Source organism: Podarcis gaigeae (assembly GCF_964106915.1).
Source record: "Podarcis gaigeae genome assembly, chromosome: 6".
NCBI lineage: Eukaryota > Metazoa > Chordata > Lepidosauria > Squamata > Lacertidae > Podarcis > Podarcis gaigeae.
In genome coordinates this window covers 38282515-38296375 of record NC_139682.1, presented here as the reverse complement: position 1 = coordinate 38296375, position 13861 = coordinate 38282515, and positions in this window count along the sequence as shown.

The following is a 13861-nucleotide window of genomic DNA, read 5'->3' as shown; positions in this document are numbered from 1 at the left end:
TGTCATTCATGACAGTTTAAAGATCTTTTAAACAGAAAAAAACAAATTAGCGCAGAAGGAAATGAAATAGAACTGTGGGTTTTAAAAAACGTGAAAGTGACATGGGATGGAAATACAGTAGAGTCACCCAGCCCTTTCCTGGTTGCAATTAATTTTAGTTTATTTTATTTTAAGCAGAGTTGGATATATTGCTTTGATATGAAACATTGATAAATATTTTGAAGCAGATTGTTTTGCCTGTTGCTTACCAAAGAACTGGATCACAATCTCCAAATATAATACAGAATATTGAGTGTGCCAAATTGTCAGTTTCCAGATTGATGCTGCTCTACAAATACTTTCTGCACCAATAACTACCACACGGTACTATAGCACAGTAACCCAAACTATTTCCTTTTTCTTGTTTGCAGTGGCAAATATTGGGAGTCTCTGGTATGTGCACGTCCTGCATTGTCCTATTTTCTGCCAGGTCTGAATAAAGTATATTCTGCCATTTGAATGCTAATACAGTGGTACCTTGGTTTACAGACGCTTCAGGTTGCGGAATCCGCTAACCCAGAAATAGTAAGAACTTTGCTTCAGGATGAGAACAGAAATCAGGCGGCGGCAGTGCAGCAGCAGTAGCAGCAGGAGGCCCCATTAGTTAAAGGGGTATCTCAGGTTAAGAACGGGCCTTCAGAATGAATTAAGTTCTTAACCTAAGGTACCACTGTAAATCCTATAGTGATGTAGTGTAGCCAGAGAAAGTTCATTCTAAATGTTTCAATTTAGCTAAATCTAGCTAAAGGTAGGGACGCGGGTGGCACTGTGGGTTAAACCACAGAGCCTAGGACTTGCAGATCAGAAGGTCGGCGGTTCAAATCCCCATGACGGGGTGAGCTCCTATTGCTTGGTCCCTGCTCCTGCCAACCTAGCAGTTTGAAAGCACTTCAAAGTGTAAGTAGACAAATAGGTACCACTCTGGTGGGAAGGTAAATGGCATTTCTGTGCGCTGCTTTGGTTCGCCAGAAGCGGCTTAGTCATGCTGGTCACATGACCCGGAAGCTGTACGCCGGCTCCCTCGGCCAATAAAGCGAGATGAGCACCGCAACGCCAGAGTCAGTCATGACTGGACCTAATGGTCAGGGGTCCCTTTACCTTTACCTTTAGCTAAAGGTAGGTTTCATGTATATATATATAAAAAACCTAACAAAAAATGAAGCTACGGTTAAAGCCAAGAGATAAAAAAAATACCTTCTCCACTAAACTTAGCATTTTATAATCCAAACACCCCACCCACACCAGACATTTAAAGCATGTGGCTTTCTCCTAAGAATCCCTGGGAACTAAAGCTTAGCTCACAGAGCTGCAATTCCCAGCACTCTTAACAATGTACAGTTCATGCACTTCTTCACTGCAGGAAAGCACTGATGGCCACCAACCTGGATGGCTTTAAAAGAGGATTCGTTCAATTCATGGAGGATGAGTCTATCAGTGGCTACCAACTATGATGGAAGCTATACCCTGCCTCCATGGACTATCCAAGGTTCATGGGCGTAGGAAGGGGGGTGGGGGTGTTCTGCCCTGGGTGTCACCCTGGGGTTGTGTGTGACACAACCCTGGCCTGGCGCAATTGCCGCCAGGCCAGGTTGCACCTCCGGCCAGGCGCGATCGCCACTGTGTGGATCATCCCACCCCCGGGCAGATCGCCCCACCCCCGGGTGCATGGCACCACTCCAGGTGCCCGAGCAGCTAGCTCCGCTGCAGCCAAGGTTGGAGAGAGTATGCTTCTGAATAGCAATTGTTTGAAACTACAGAAGGGGAGAGTGCACTTGTGCTCATGTCCTGCTTACAGATTTCCAGCAGGCATCTGGTTGGCCATTATAGGATGCTGGATTAGGGCCACATTCACAATATACATTTAAAGCAGTTAAAACAGTCATGGCTTCTCCAAAAAGTTATGGGAGCTGTAGTTTGTTAAGAGTGCTGAGAATTGGTAGGAGACCCTGTTAGGATATTTTCGTTCCACCTTAAAAGGGGAGCAGGCTGTTGTGTGTCACAAGCCTGCGTACTTCCTGCTCACAGGAAGTTTCTGTTTTGTATATAGCTTTTGTTTTCTGTCTGTTGCCTCGACATGAAGGCAGGCAGTCATGTTTTTCCTTTGTTCTGACCAATGCTGAATAAATCTGTAAACTCTGTGAAAAGGGCGTGCATGAGTCCTGGACTGTGGACATCTATTTCTGAGGCCCGTGTTGCCAGTGGCATAGTGTGGGGGGTGCAGGGGGGTCGTCCGCACTGGGCGCAACATCTGGGGGGGGGCGCTTGCACTCGCAGCTCTCTGCCCCTACTAAAATCCACGGGTTGGGGGCGCAAATTACTTGCCTTGCCCCGGGTGCTGACAACCCACTGATACTGTTTCCACGGGAGACTGGGAGACGGCGTGGAGGCATGATGGCCTTTGTCTCCTTGGCAGTATCCCAACAGACCCTTCTTCTGCTAAGAGCAACAATTCCCAGAATTCACTGGGATTGGTTGTTAAACCACTCTTGGAATTTTAGCTCTGTGAGGAGAATAGGGGCCTCCTGACAATTCTTAGCAAGCTTAATAAAAGGCAGATTTTTTTGTGGGGAGGGCAGAGCCATGGCTGTTAAAAGTTGTGCTTTAAATGTATTGTGTGAATGTGACCTACATGGGGCATTGTTCTGATCCAGCAGGGTCTTATTCTGCTCATATGTTCTTACTAATGGAAATCTGTGTTTTCCCCAGTCTTAGAAAGAAGCATCTCTCCCTCTTTTTATGTAAAAATTTGCAGGCTTCCATTTGTTCTAATTGCCTTGGAATGGTATCTGATGGGAAGATTAACAGTCAAAGAGATATATGAGGTAAGCACAAATACATTCAATAGATTTGACAGTGTACACAGAAGCAAACATTTCTCATTGTTTATTTACCTGGATGTTCACCATTTGAGCAAGGGTTGCCAAAGGCAGGATAATTTATTGAGAGCTTAGCAAATAAAGCGTGATTTGAATCTGTCAGAGACAACCTTTGGAACAGAGCAGAGCTACATAAAGAGTCCTAAGATGCCAAGTACTGGCTTGACTCTCTCCAGTTACAGCAGCGCCAGAAAAGAGTGCATCTCATGAGTTGGAAATGCAAAATGGTACATTGGCAAGGGAAAGAATGCACATTTCAGACACGGATGTTCTCTTGTCTGCTCTTTCTTTCAGCCCTCCCTAGATCTGGTACACGATCTGAATTTTATCAGGTAGAATGTATGACTACAGGATAAATATCCATTTTATAGATAGCAATAGGAGCATAGATGGCAATAGGAGTTACCCTTTGCATGAGTTGTCTGGGTGAAGCAACACTTTACCTCAGGAATGTAGGAATTTAGGAAGCTGCCCCGTGCTTGAATAATCTAGCTCAGTATTGTCTACATAGTACAGGAGTAGTAGTTCTCCATGGTTTCAGGCACGAGTCTTTCCCAGCTCTACTTGGAGATACTGAGGACTGAACTTGGAACCTTTGGCATTCCAAGCTTCTGTTCTACCACTGAGCTGCAGCCATCGTCAACTTGGAGGCACCATTTAGGATGCCAATATATAGCACACCATATTGTTACATAATGAATGTGAAGCAAAAAGGACATGATAGCTATGAGTCTTCCTATGTTTTGTCAAGCATGTCACCAGAAGAGGCCTTTAGAAAGAATGTTCTGTCGTCTGTGCAGGAAGTATTTTGTGTCCCAGTTAAAAGTGATACATTTTCTGAGAAGGTCAAGTGTGCATTCAGCGGCTGTCATTATGAGAAGTTAGGAGCAAGCTATTACTTTCCTCTGGGATGGTCCCAGGTATAGGCTTTTTACAAGCTGCAGAAAAGAACTCTCTTTTATCTCTTTCCCTACTTTGACCATACAGCAAATTATGATGTTCAGGACATGAAAACACATCAGTTATGTTTTCAAACAAACTAGAAAATAGAGACAGCAGAATGTTTTCTTGAAAATCCATAGCATTTCCAAGACAAGTATGGTTTTCAAGAAATCAATACATATTAAATTAGCTCGGCTTCAGTTTTGACCCAGTATTTCAGACTTCACCAGTTTAGGTAGATTAAAATGGTGATGTTGTATCATTCTCAAAGTTGGGGTTAAGCAATTGATCTACTGAAAGAACATGGATTATGGAATACAAATGGATGGAATGAATCAGACTTAAGTGAGGAATATTTGACTTCATCTCTGCTTCATTGCACAGCTGTGTTTCTTTGTGGTTTGGGTGCCATGGTTTTAAGAGAAGAGTATTTATTTGTTTGACGCAGGTGGCGCTGTGGGTTAAAGCCTCAGCGCCTAGGACTTGCCGATCGAAAGGTCGGCGGTTCGAATCCCTGCGGTGGGGTGCGCTCCCACTGCTCGGTCCCAGCGCCTGCCAACCTAGCAGTTCGAAAGCACCTCCGGGTGCAAGTAGATAAATAGGGACCGCTTACCAGCGGGAAGGTAAACGGCGTTTCCGTGTGCGGCTCTGGCTCGCCAGAGCAGCGATGTCACGCTGGCCATGTGACCCGGAAGTGTCTCCGGACAGCGCTGGCCCCTGGCCTCTTGAGTGAGATGGGCACACAACCCCAGAGTCTGTCAAGACTGGCCCGTACGGGCAGGGGTACCTTTACCTTTACCTTTACTATTTATTTGTTGCATTTATTTGGTGGGTTTTGTTGTAAAAGATGCTCCTCAAAAAGTGAAGAAGACTTTTGGCAAACAGAAGCATCCTCCAGGCTGACTGGAGAGCAGCTGCTAATTTGCACATTTTAGTTCAAAGCAATACATATTTTCGTGAGCATGGAAGAGGCAAACTACAGCTGGTGGACCAGTTGCATTAATTCCGCAATACACTTATTGTAGAGTTGCTACTACTAAATTTGTAGTTTGAGAGTAAGCCTGGATCCATCTTTGTCAGTGGAGGCTTGGGTATATTCAGTAGCTAGTAGCAGTTATGGCCATTATTGGGCAAGAATAGCCTGATCAAGGTGATTCAAGTTAAACCTCAAGTTAAACCATTTATTGTAATGCACTGTATGTGGGGTTACACTTGGGTTTGGTCTAGAAGCTCCACACAGTGCAAAATGCTGTGATTGGATTGTTGGTCCAGTCTTGCTGAATAGTATGTGGATGACGTCCAGTGAAATCTGCATAAAAAATGGGTATTCAGGTAGGAGGCAGGACCTCAAGGTCTTTCATACCCTTTGCCCCTCCCCTTGGCTAGCAGAAACCAAATAAATTATGCAAAGGAAGCAAATAGATGCAAATTCAACTTTGACCGGTGCAGAATTTGTGCTACGGTATCTTTTTGTTTTGTTTTTTTAAAAATGTTAACAATGTTTACATTTGGTGATTTTCTACCATTTGGAATAATTGGGAAATATTCCTTCTCACTACATCCCTAAAAGTGTATCACCCCACGGCACACTATTAAAAACCGGTAAAGTTGTGTGTTCTTTATCCGGATAAAACACAATTGCATCAATGAATTGCAATGCAGTAGGAATGGCAGATCAGCTAGTGACATTGACTCCAGAAGGGTCAGGATTGCTCAGTGAGAGAACCCTGAACAGAATGAGTTTCTCTCAGCATCAGCATGGTAGCACCCTGATGAATTACAGCAGAATCTATATAGTGTCATGTGGAATGGAGAAAAACGCTGAGACATTTTCATTAAATTACCTTTTCTTTGGGGGGGACCCCAAACCCACCACACACAGACACTCACAGAAGAGTGAGATTCTAATTTCATTTCACAGCCCACGCTGTTATGCAAAAGAATATTTAACCCAATCACTAGCGAGGTCACTTCCATCTGTAATATATTTGCATGGAAAAGAGGCTGATTTCACCCTAAGCCAAAGGCTAACCTGGCGTCGCCATGCAAATATATTTAAATGAAATTTATCCAAGGCTGCAAGATTACATTTCCAGGGAATAAAGGATAGTCCATCGGTTGCAAGTGAGCACTTTGTTTCATTGATTGAAAACTCGTTTCAAGAGAACGAAAAGTGCTTAAGAGAGCAAAAGGGGATCATTCAGTGAGTTAGAAAATTACTTCAGTTCTCAGACCATGTCCAACTAAATATAAAACAAACAAACTCATGGAATTGAATTATTTAAAGCTGTTTCTAACATATCAGAGTAGAGCAAAGAACTACAGAAAATGAGTTTGTAGCAGCCTGCGGTTTCCTTACTGCACATGAGGTAGGGATTGTGGAAAAAAGAAAATCACTTTACTTTCTATAACATGGACTTAAAGACGTATCTCCCCGAATGAACCTCAGTCACTTACTCCTATGTGTAAATCAAAGCATATAGTAAATGTATCTCAAACTATGATATCACAGTGGTGCACTCAGGGAAGGACCTGGGGGCAGAAGTCCTGGGCCACATGCAACCAAATTACCAAGAGGGTCCTCAAAGGCCACAGGACTGGTTTTGAAAGTGAAGCAATATAATCTTGCATTATGTTATATCTGTTTTGTGTTCTTATACACCCACTTTCCCCATCAAGAATGAAAAAAACCTTAAAATGGTTTTCATTAAAACATTACCATCTAAAGAGACCCCCCACAATAGAACCATTAAATCCAGTGGGAAAATCCTGTAAAACCAGATCACCTGAACAAATGAATGGGGATAAAAGAAAGTTGTTCATCAGTTTTGAGTGAGTAAATTGTTTCACTGAAGAAAATTCATTTTGCAATACCAGCCAAAAAGAATGCTTAACTGCATACCTGCTCAGAATTAAGCCCTGTTGAGTTCAATGGGAGTTAAATCAAAACATGGGAGGGAGAGAAGCTGGGCTCTATAAGGAGATAATCTTAAAGAAGCCGCTGTTGCAGTTTACACTCAAGGAGTGGGGAACCATTTGCCTGCATCTTAGTATGGTTTGCTAAAATGTGCAATAAGGAAAGCCCTCTGGTACTGAATACTGGGAAGGTGGTGCGTTGATAACCCACTGCTTGAGTGCCTCAGCATATGTAGGAGTGAGTCACTGGGAGAAGCCAATATTCCTGTCCCTTTAGCCTGTGTCCAATTCAAAATATGGCTCCTGTTAAAAATTAATGGCCAAGCAGGAGCTTCTGGAATAGACTGTCCTGTCTCCTGATTAAGAGCTGGAACCTACAGCTTTGTTTCACAGCTCTCACTTTTCTAGTAACATATTCTTGCCACTGAACTAGGCTAATTTTGAGCCACTGACCTTGCTGTGAAAGGCTCCATATCTCATAAATTACCATTCCCCGTGAGCTATCTAGTAATAAGGAAAATGCTGAGGATAAAGAACATCTAAGATAAACAGCAGGCCATAAATAAGCAATAAAAATGACATACAGAATAGATTAGGTGAAGACATAAAGTAAACTCTGTGGGAAGGTTAATTGTTGTCTTTCCCTTCGCCTGGAGGCATTGAAAATAAACAAGAGAAGGAGACATGGAAGCATGGGCTGAGTCCAGCCAACACGAAGACAACGAGGCTTCTGCTTTGTGATTCAATAGAGGCATTGTGCAAAGCATTAACAGTGAACAGTATAAAAGCTGATCTGGACATTTACTAGTCAGGCTTTTTTAGACTCCTGCTTCAGATCCATGACTATTCACTGTAGGTGAGATGTGCAAGTATCTACAAAACCTGAGTTCATAGAAACTGTGTGAAGTTACCTCATGTTGGGAGAGGTACTTGTAACCTGGGGAGTTACCCCTATATCTGCATGTATGGGAGTGAACCCCCTGTCTCAGCTGAGGCACCTTGTCCAAGAGCAGCCTCACAAAGAGTGCATTGCAGTAACCCACAAGGTTACCAATGCATGGACTACCATGGCTAAGTCGTAAAATACAGTAATTATTTCTATATTTGGATCTATAACTAAAAATTGCCATTTGCAAGCTGGTGCCCTCTTTAGTCCTCTTTTTTGGCTATTTTGTAGCCACTCTACACCATCTTTCTACTTACATGAGAAAGGATTCAAAGAAGAAGTGTTTGGATCTCAGTCTTAGTAAATGTTTACTTTACCTGTAGTAAAGCTGGGAAATGTCTATTGAGAAAAGGCCTGAATGTTGCTGCAACTGAACTAACCAGGACATAAATATATGTTGCCCACTTCTGAGCTGTGCATCCACCTAGCAGATCAGTTCTCAAGTATCATAATCCGATCTATTAACATGGGCGAATGGTGATGGAATATTGTAAAGGCTGTTTGTTACTGAAATGTCCTTGAATACCATGAAGTATTGAGCGTCTAGTTAAGCTTCCCTTCCCTAGTAAAGTGCTCTTAATATCAGCCAGCTACCATATAACATGGTTTGCTGAGCATTTAACTAATTCTTTTCTGATCTTTGGATAATTGTTGCATGACTGGTGGTGCCAGAGGATTAAAGTGCTGCCAGAACATGAATGTGTAGGGGTACACACTGAAGATTCATGTCCTCGTTGGCTAGATGCAGGAAATAAAAAATTAATGCACATAAATATTGATCGGTGCTGACATGGAAATCAATTTGTACACTTCCTTGCTAAATGGAATAGGAGCAATGTTCTATAGTTGTTTGGGAGGGAGTGTATGAATATGACATACAGAGGGGAGATTCAAGGTAAAACGCTAAAGGGCCAAGGAAAACAAGTTTGATAGTCTGCATTGGATCGAAGTTATTCACACTTTAGTTAGTCCCAATTAAGTTTTCCTGTTAATTCCAATGAGAGTACAGTGAGACTAAAGCATTAATAGCTTGGGTCTGGATCCAACCATTTGTTCGTTTTAGGGTGTGTGTGTTGCTTCCTTACGATATGGAGAAGCCTGATAATAGCAGTAGCATCCTCAGCTGTACTAGTGAGCATAAAAACCTAACAACTTCTATCATCCCCATGCTTCAGGGCATAAAGAGATTGGGGTCAAGATGCAATGTTCCTCAGTATATTGTTCAGAGGCTAGGTGTCCTGGAGGATATATATTTATATTCTATCTTCTTCTAAAACACTGGAAAAAGAACAAACCATTGTACAAGAGAAATTACTTCATTGTATCGTTGCTCCCGTGAAAGCCCTGTTTCATGGGATGCCCCCATGGGAATTCCTGGCATAAAAGGCCTATTATCTAATCCTTTCTGCATGTATAAATAGGATTTAGTCATAATGAAAGCTCCAAATGTAAGCCACCTCTCCTTGCAGTATGTGCTGCAGTGAAGAAATTTTTGGCAAAACGAAGACAAGGGGCTCTTTTTGCCAAAAAACAGCTTTGTTCCACTTAGTCTGGGTGCCAAATTAGGATACTATTCTCACCCGGATTTGCATTCACCCTGGACCAAGAAGATAGCTGCATTTCTGCAATGTTTTGATAGTTCCATGCCAGCCCATCCCCTGTAAGCATCGGACCCCAATATGATATCAGGTGTGACCTCAAGCATATTACGAGGCTGGCCCAAGGTTTTCTGTTGCTAGAGGAATTAACATTTTGCCTGACAACAGTTGTTCCTTATCATATGCTGAGCAGTATACCAACAGGACATGAAATGATCAAGACTTAGCTAGATACTGTCCTCCCAATGTCATTTTCATCTTAGTCACATTTTAATGGTTTCTTTTTACTGCACTGTCTAGCCCTGTTGGAGATCAGAAGGCTGTCAAGGTCCCCTAGAATGAAAATATTGCCCAGTCAATGAGTACTGTACACATTGCTGAGTTTGGACACCCTGCGTAGCTGCCTCATTCACCACTATGCCTGTGGTGGCTGTGACAAAACAGGCATATGAAAAAGGACAACATTCAATACAAAAGTAAGTGTGCATAAGTTGATTGAAATCAATGAGCTTAAGCACCCATTGAATTGTGTCTATGAAGTTTAATGACTAAACTTAATGGCTAAAATTCATACAATTTGGTGCAGAATGAACTACTACCCATGCAGGATCTTCTTGATGTAAGCCCACTACATTTCTCTTGATCCACCTGAGCCAATGGTGGGGGGCACACGGTGGGGGAGGAGAGTGGGGAAAGCCCCATTGCAGAAGTGGAAGTCCATGCTCAGGGCTTCCATTGATGGGCTCATTAGGTACATCTCACCCATAGATTCTCGTGGCACCTTAAAAATTAACTTTTTTTAATGGCCTGATCTTTCATGGACTTCCTCAGAGAATTTCTGGACAATTTTTTACTTCCACCCCAGGCAGAAAATGGAACTATGAATTCCTGTGGCAAGTTTCACACTTGACTTGTTTAAATCCCCCATCAGTCATGAAACCCACCAAGTAACCTTGAAAAAGACATTATCTTTTATCTTAACCTACCTTAGAAGACAGTAAGGCAATATAAAATAATACTAGACTATTCACGCACGCTGAAATGCTCCTTAGCATGTATTACTAATAATTAGATGTAAAAAGGGAAAGTGACGAAACTCACAGTGCTGTTATCAGGATGAATGAAATTAAGACAGTTTGCTGCTTATCCTGCTCTTTAAAGATAATGTGGACTACACAAGTTAGCAATACATATGTGTTACCTGTTCTTTGGATAGTGAGAAGTTTTTCTCCCTCTCATAACACTGGGAGGACATTCAGTGAAGCTGTTTGGTGGTAGTTTGGGGACAGACAGAAGGATTGCATAGTTAACTTATGGAATTTGCTGCCACAGAACATGTTGACCACTAGTCACTGAAAGGAGGTTAGACAAATTCATGGAGGATAAGGCAACCAATGGTGGCTGGTACCCACTGGGACTGGCAAGGCAGGGAGACCAATAATAATAATAATAATAATAATGATAATTTATTATTTGTACCCCGCCCATCTGGCTGGGTTTCCCCAGCCACTCTGGGCGGCTTCCATAGAAACCAAAAATACACTAAAATATCACAGATTAAAAACTTCCCTGAACAGGGCTGCCTTAAGATGTCTTCTGAATGTCCGGTAGTTATTTATCGCTTTGACATCTGATGGGAGGGTGTTCCACAGGGCGGGCGCCACTACCGAGAAGGCCCTCTGCCTGGTTCCCTGTAACTTGGCCTCTCGAAGTGAGGGAACCGCCAGAAGGCCCTCGGAGCTGGACCTCAGTGTCCGGGCAAAACGATGGGGGAAGGAGACGCTCCTTCAGATATACTGGACCGAGGCCATTTAGGGCTTTAAAGGTCTGCACCAACACTTTGAATTGTGCTCGGAAACGTACTGGGAGCCAATGTAGGTCTTTCAAGACCGGTGTTATATGGTCTCGGCGGCCGCTCCCAGTCACCAGTCTAGCTGCTGCATTCTGGATTAGTTGTAGTTTCTGGGTCACCTTCAAAGGTAGCCCCACGTAGAGTGCATTGCAGTAGTCCAAGCGGGAGATAACCAGAGCATGTACCACTCTGGCGAGACAGTCTGCAGGCAGATAGGGTCTCAGCCTACGTACCAGATGGAGCTGGTAAACAGCTGCCCTGGATACAGATTTGACCTGTGCCTCCATGGACAGCTGTGAGTCCAAAATGACTCCCAGGCTGCGCACCTGGTCCTTCAGGGGCACAATTACCCCATTCAGGACCAGGGAATCCTCCACACCTGCCCGCCTCCTGTCCCCCAAAAACAGTACTTCTGTCTTGTCAGGATTCAACCTCAATCTGTTAGCTGTCATCCATCCTCCAACCGCTTCCAGACACTCACACAGGACCTTTACCGCCTTCACTGGTTCTGTTTTAAAAGAGAGGTAGAGCAGGTGCAGAAACAGCCAATGACAAGCAGAGCTGCCCCCTGGCTAGTTGTAAATAGGCAGGCAGGCAGGCAGGTGGGGCCTGGCTGATAGCAGGCTAATGTTGGTTGAGGCATTGCCTTATTAGTTCTAATGAACCAACCTCCACTGCAATGGCAGTGTTATTGTAACTGGTATCTGCTACCTCCAGGGTATCTGCTACCTCCAAGTCAACTGGTATCTGCTACCTCCAAGTCATTGTAACTGGTATCTGCTACCTCCAAGTCATTGTAACTGGTATCTGCTACCTCCAGGGCTAAAGGTGGTATGTCATTAAATTACTAGCTGTGGAGGAGCAATAGCAAGAGAGGCTTATTGGCTCCATGTTCTGTTTGTGGGCTTCCCAGGGAGCAGGATGTTCTGATCCAACAGGGTTCTTCTTATGCTCTCCTGCCTATCAAGTGAGCGAAGTGGGAAAGCCTCCCTCAAGCAAGACATGGACAGTGAGGCACAAGTGGGGAGGTTGACTGCATGTGATTGAGGCAGGGTTAGGCTAACCTCACTAGTGGATGGCATGGATGACGTTTACCTCACCATTGGTTGCACTACTGCTGCTTACTAGATGGTAGAGGGTGTGGACAGGTGTGTGTCATGCAGTATGGTCTATCTCTGTAGATCATGACATGGATATAAAATTGACATAGCTTAAATATGGCATGAGATTCTCCCTCTTGAACCTTGCTTGACCCTTGGTCTCATCTCAGGATATATTTCACACCCTGTGGATGCAATATGGAGGCACCTATAATAGGTGAGAGATGGTTTTTGTTGGATGAGATGCTTGTGAGCCCAAGTCACAGAAATTAAATACCTGAAGGTGCAGCAGCAAGCAACACCATCTCTAACCCTAATAATTACAGATTTTTTGTTTATTTTACAAATGAAGTCACACAGTGCAAACAAGCAGCATGCTGTATCATAGAATCACAGACTTGTAGAGTTAGAAGGGACCATGGGGGTCATCTAGTCAAACCCTCTGTGATGCAGGAACCTCTTGCACAATGTGGGACTCAAACCCACAACCCTGAGGTTAAGAGTCTTATGCTCTACCGATTGAGCTATGCCTTTACAGTTGAAAACTTGGTGAAAGATTTAGGCATTCTATATGGGACATTTTTGAATGCTGTGCAAATTCTAGATCATATATACACCACTCTAAAACTTTCTGATAAATTGAGATTTGGATATGAGATCCACATTACAGACTATATTAGTATTATGTTGTTGTTTTTAAGTTGGCTCTTGGTCGTGTTCATTTATTTACATATTAACATTTTTATTTATTCTTTTTATGAGTTGTTGTCTGGGGTACTTACTGTAGAAGAGCAGGATATAAGTACTAAATAAATGAAGAACAATATATCATTCCATAACAGAGCAGTTTTTGCGTGCAGAAAAAAGTGCTGTCCTAACAGAACAACAAAGATGTGCATTTGTAAAAACAAATCTCTGTTTAAATCACTCATAAGTGAAGTGAGGCACTCGAAGGAGCTCTTCAACATGAAAAACAGCAAACAGAAATTGGGGGGGGGGGCAGAATGTACAAACCAAAAAACAAAACCAATTTAGTCTCATTATATCTGAGCTGTAAGACATCTGTGATTTATGCTAGCAAAATCAGTCATGTTTATTGATTTCGCTGAGGTTATTAAAGAAGATGGGGATGTTGAAGCAGCAGCAGCAGAAAGTTTAGTTAAACTTTGAATGTTTATGTGGGACTTCAAATAGGCTTTTGAATGGTGGCTGTTAACAAGCAGCCTGTGCGCGTGTGCACACATCTTGCACGTAAGCAGGGCACATAACTGGGAGCGCTGCTGCCCAACTGGTGCTCGCCCATGTTTGTATGAAGAACAACATACATTGGGTAGACAAGGAGTGAAACTGGATGAGATGCAGCCAACTCTGCAGAGGAAGTTCAAATGAAGAAAGCAAAGACATAATGACTGTTTTATATGGTTCAGTAGTAGGCAATGTGCTGCGCTCTAGACCATGGGTAGGCAAACTAAGGCCCGGGGGCTAGATCCATCCCAATCAGCTTCTAAATCCAGCCTGCGGATGACCTGTTTTTACATGAGCAGAATGTCTCCTTTTATTTAAAATGCATCTCTGGGTTATTTGTGGGGCAT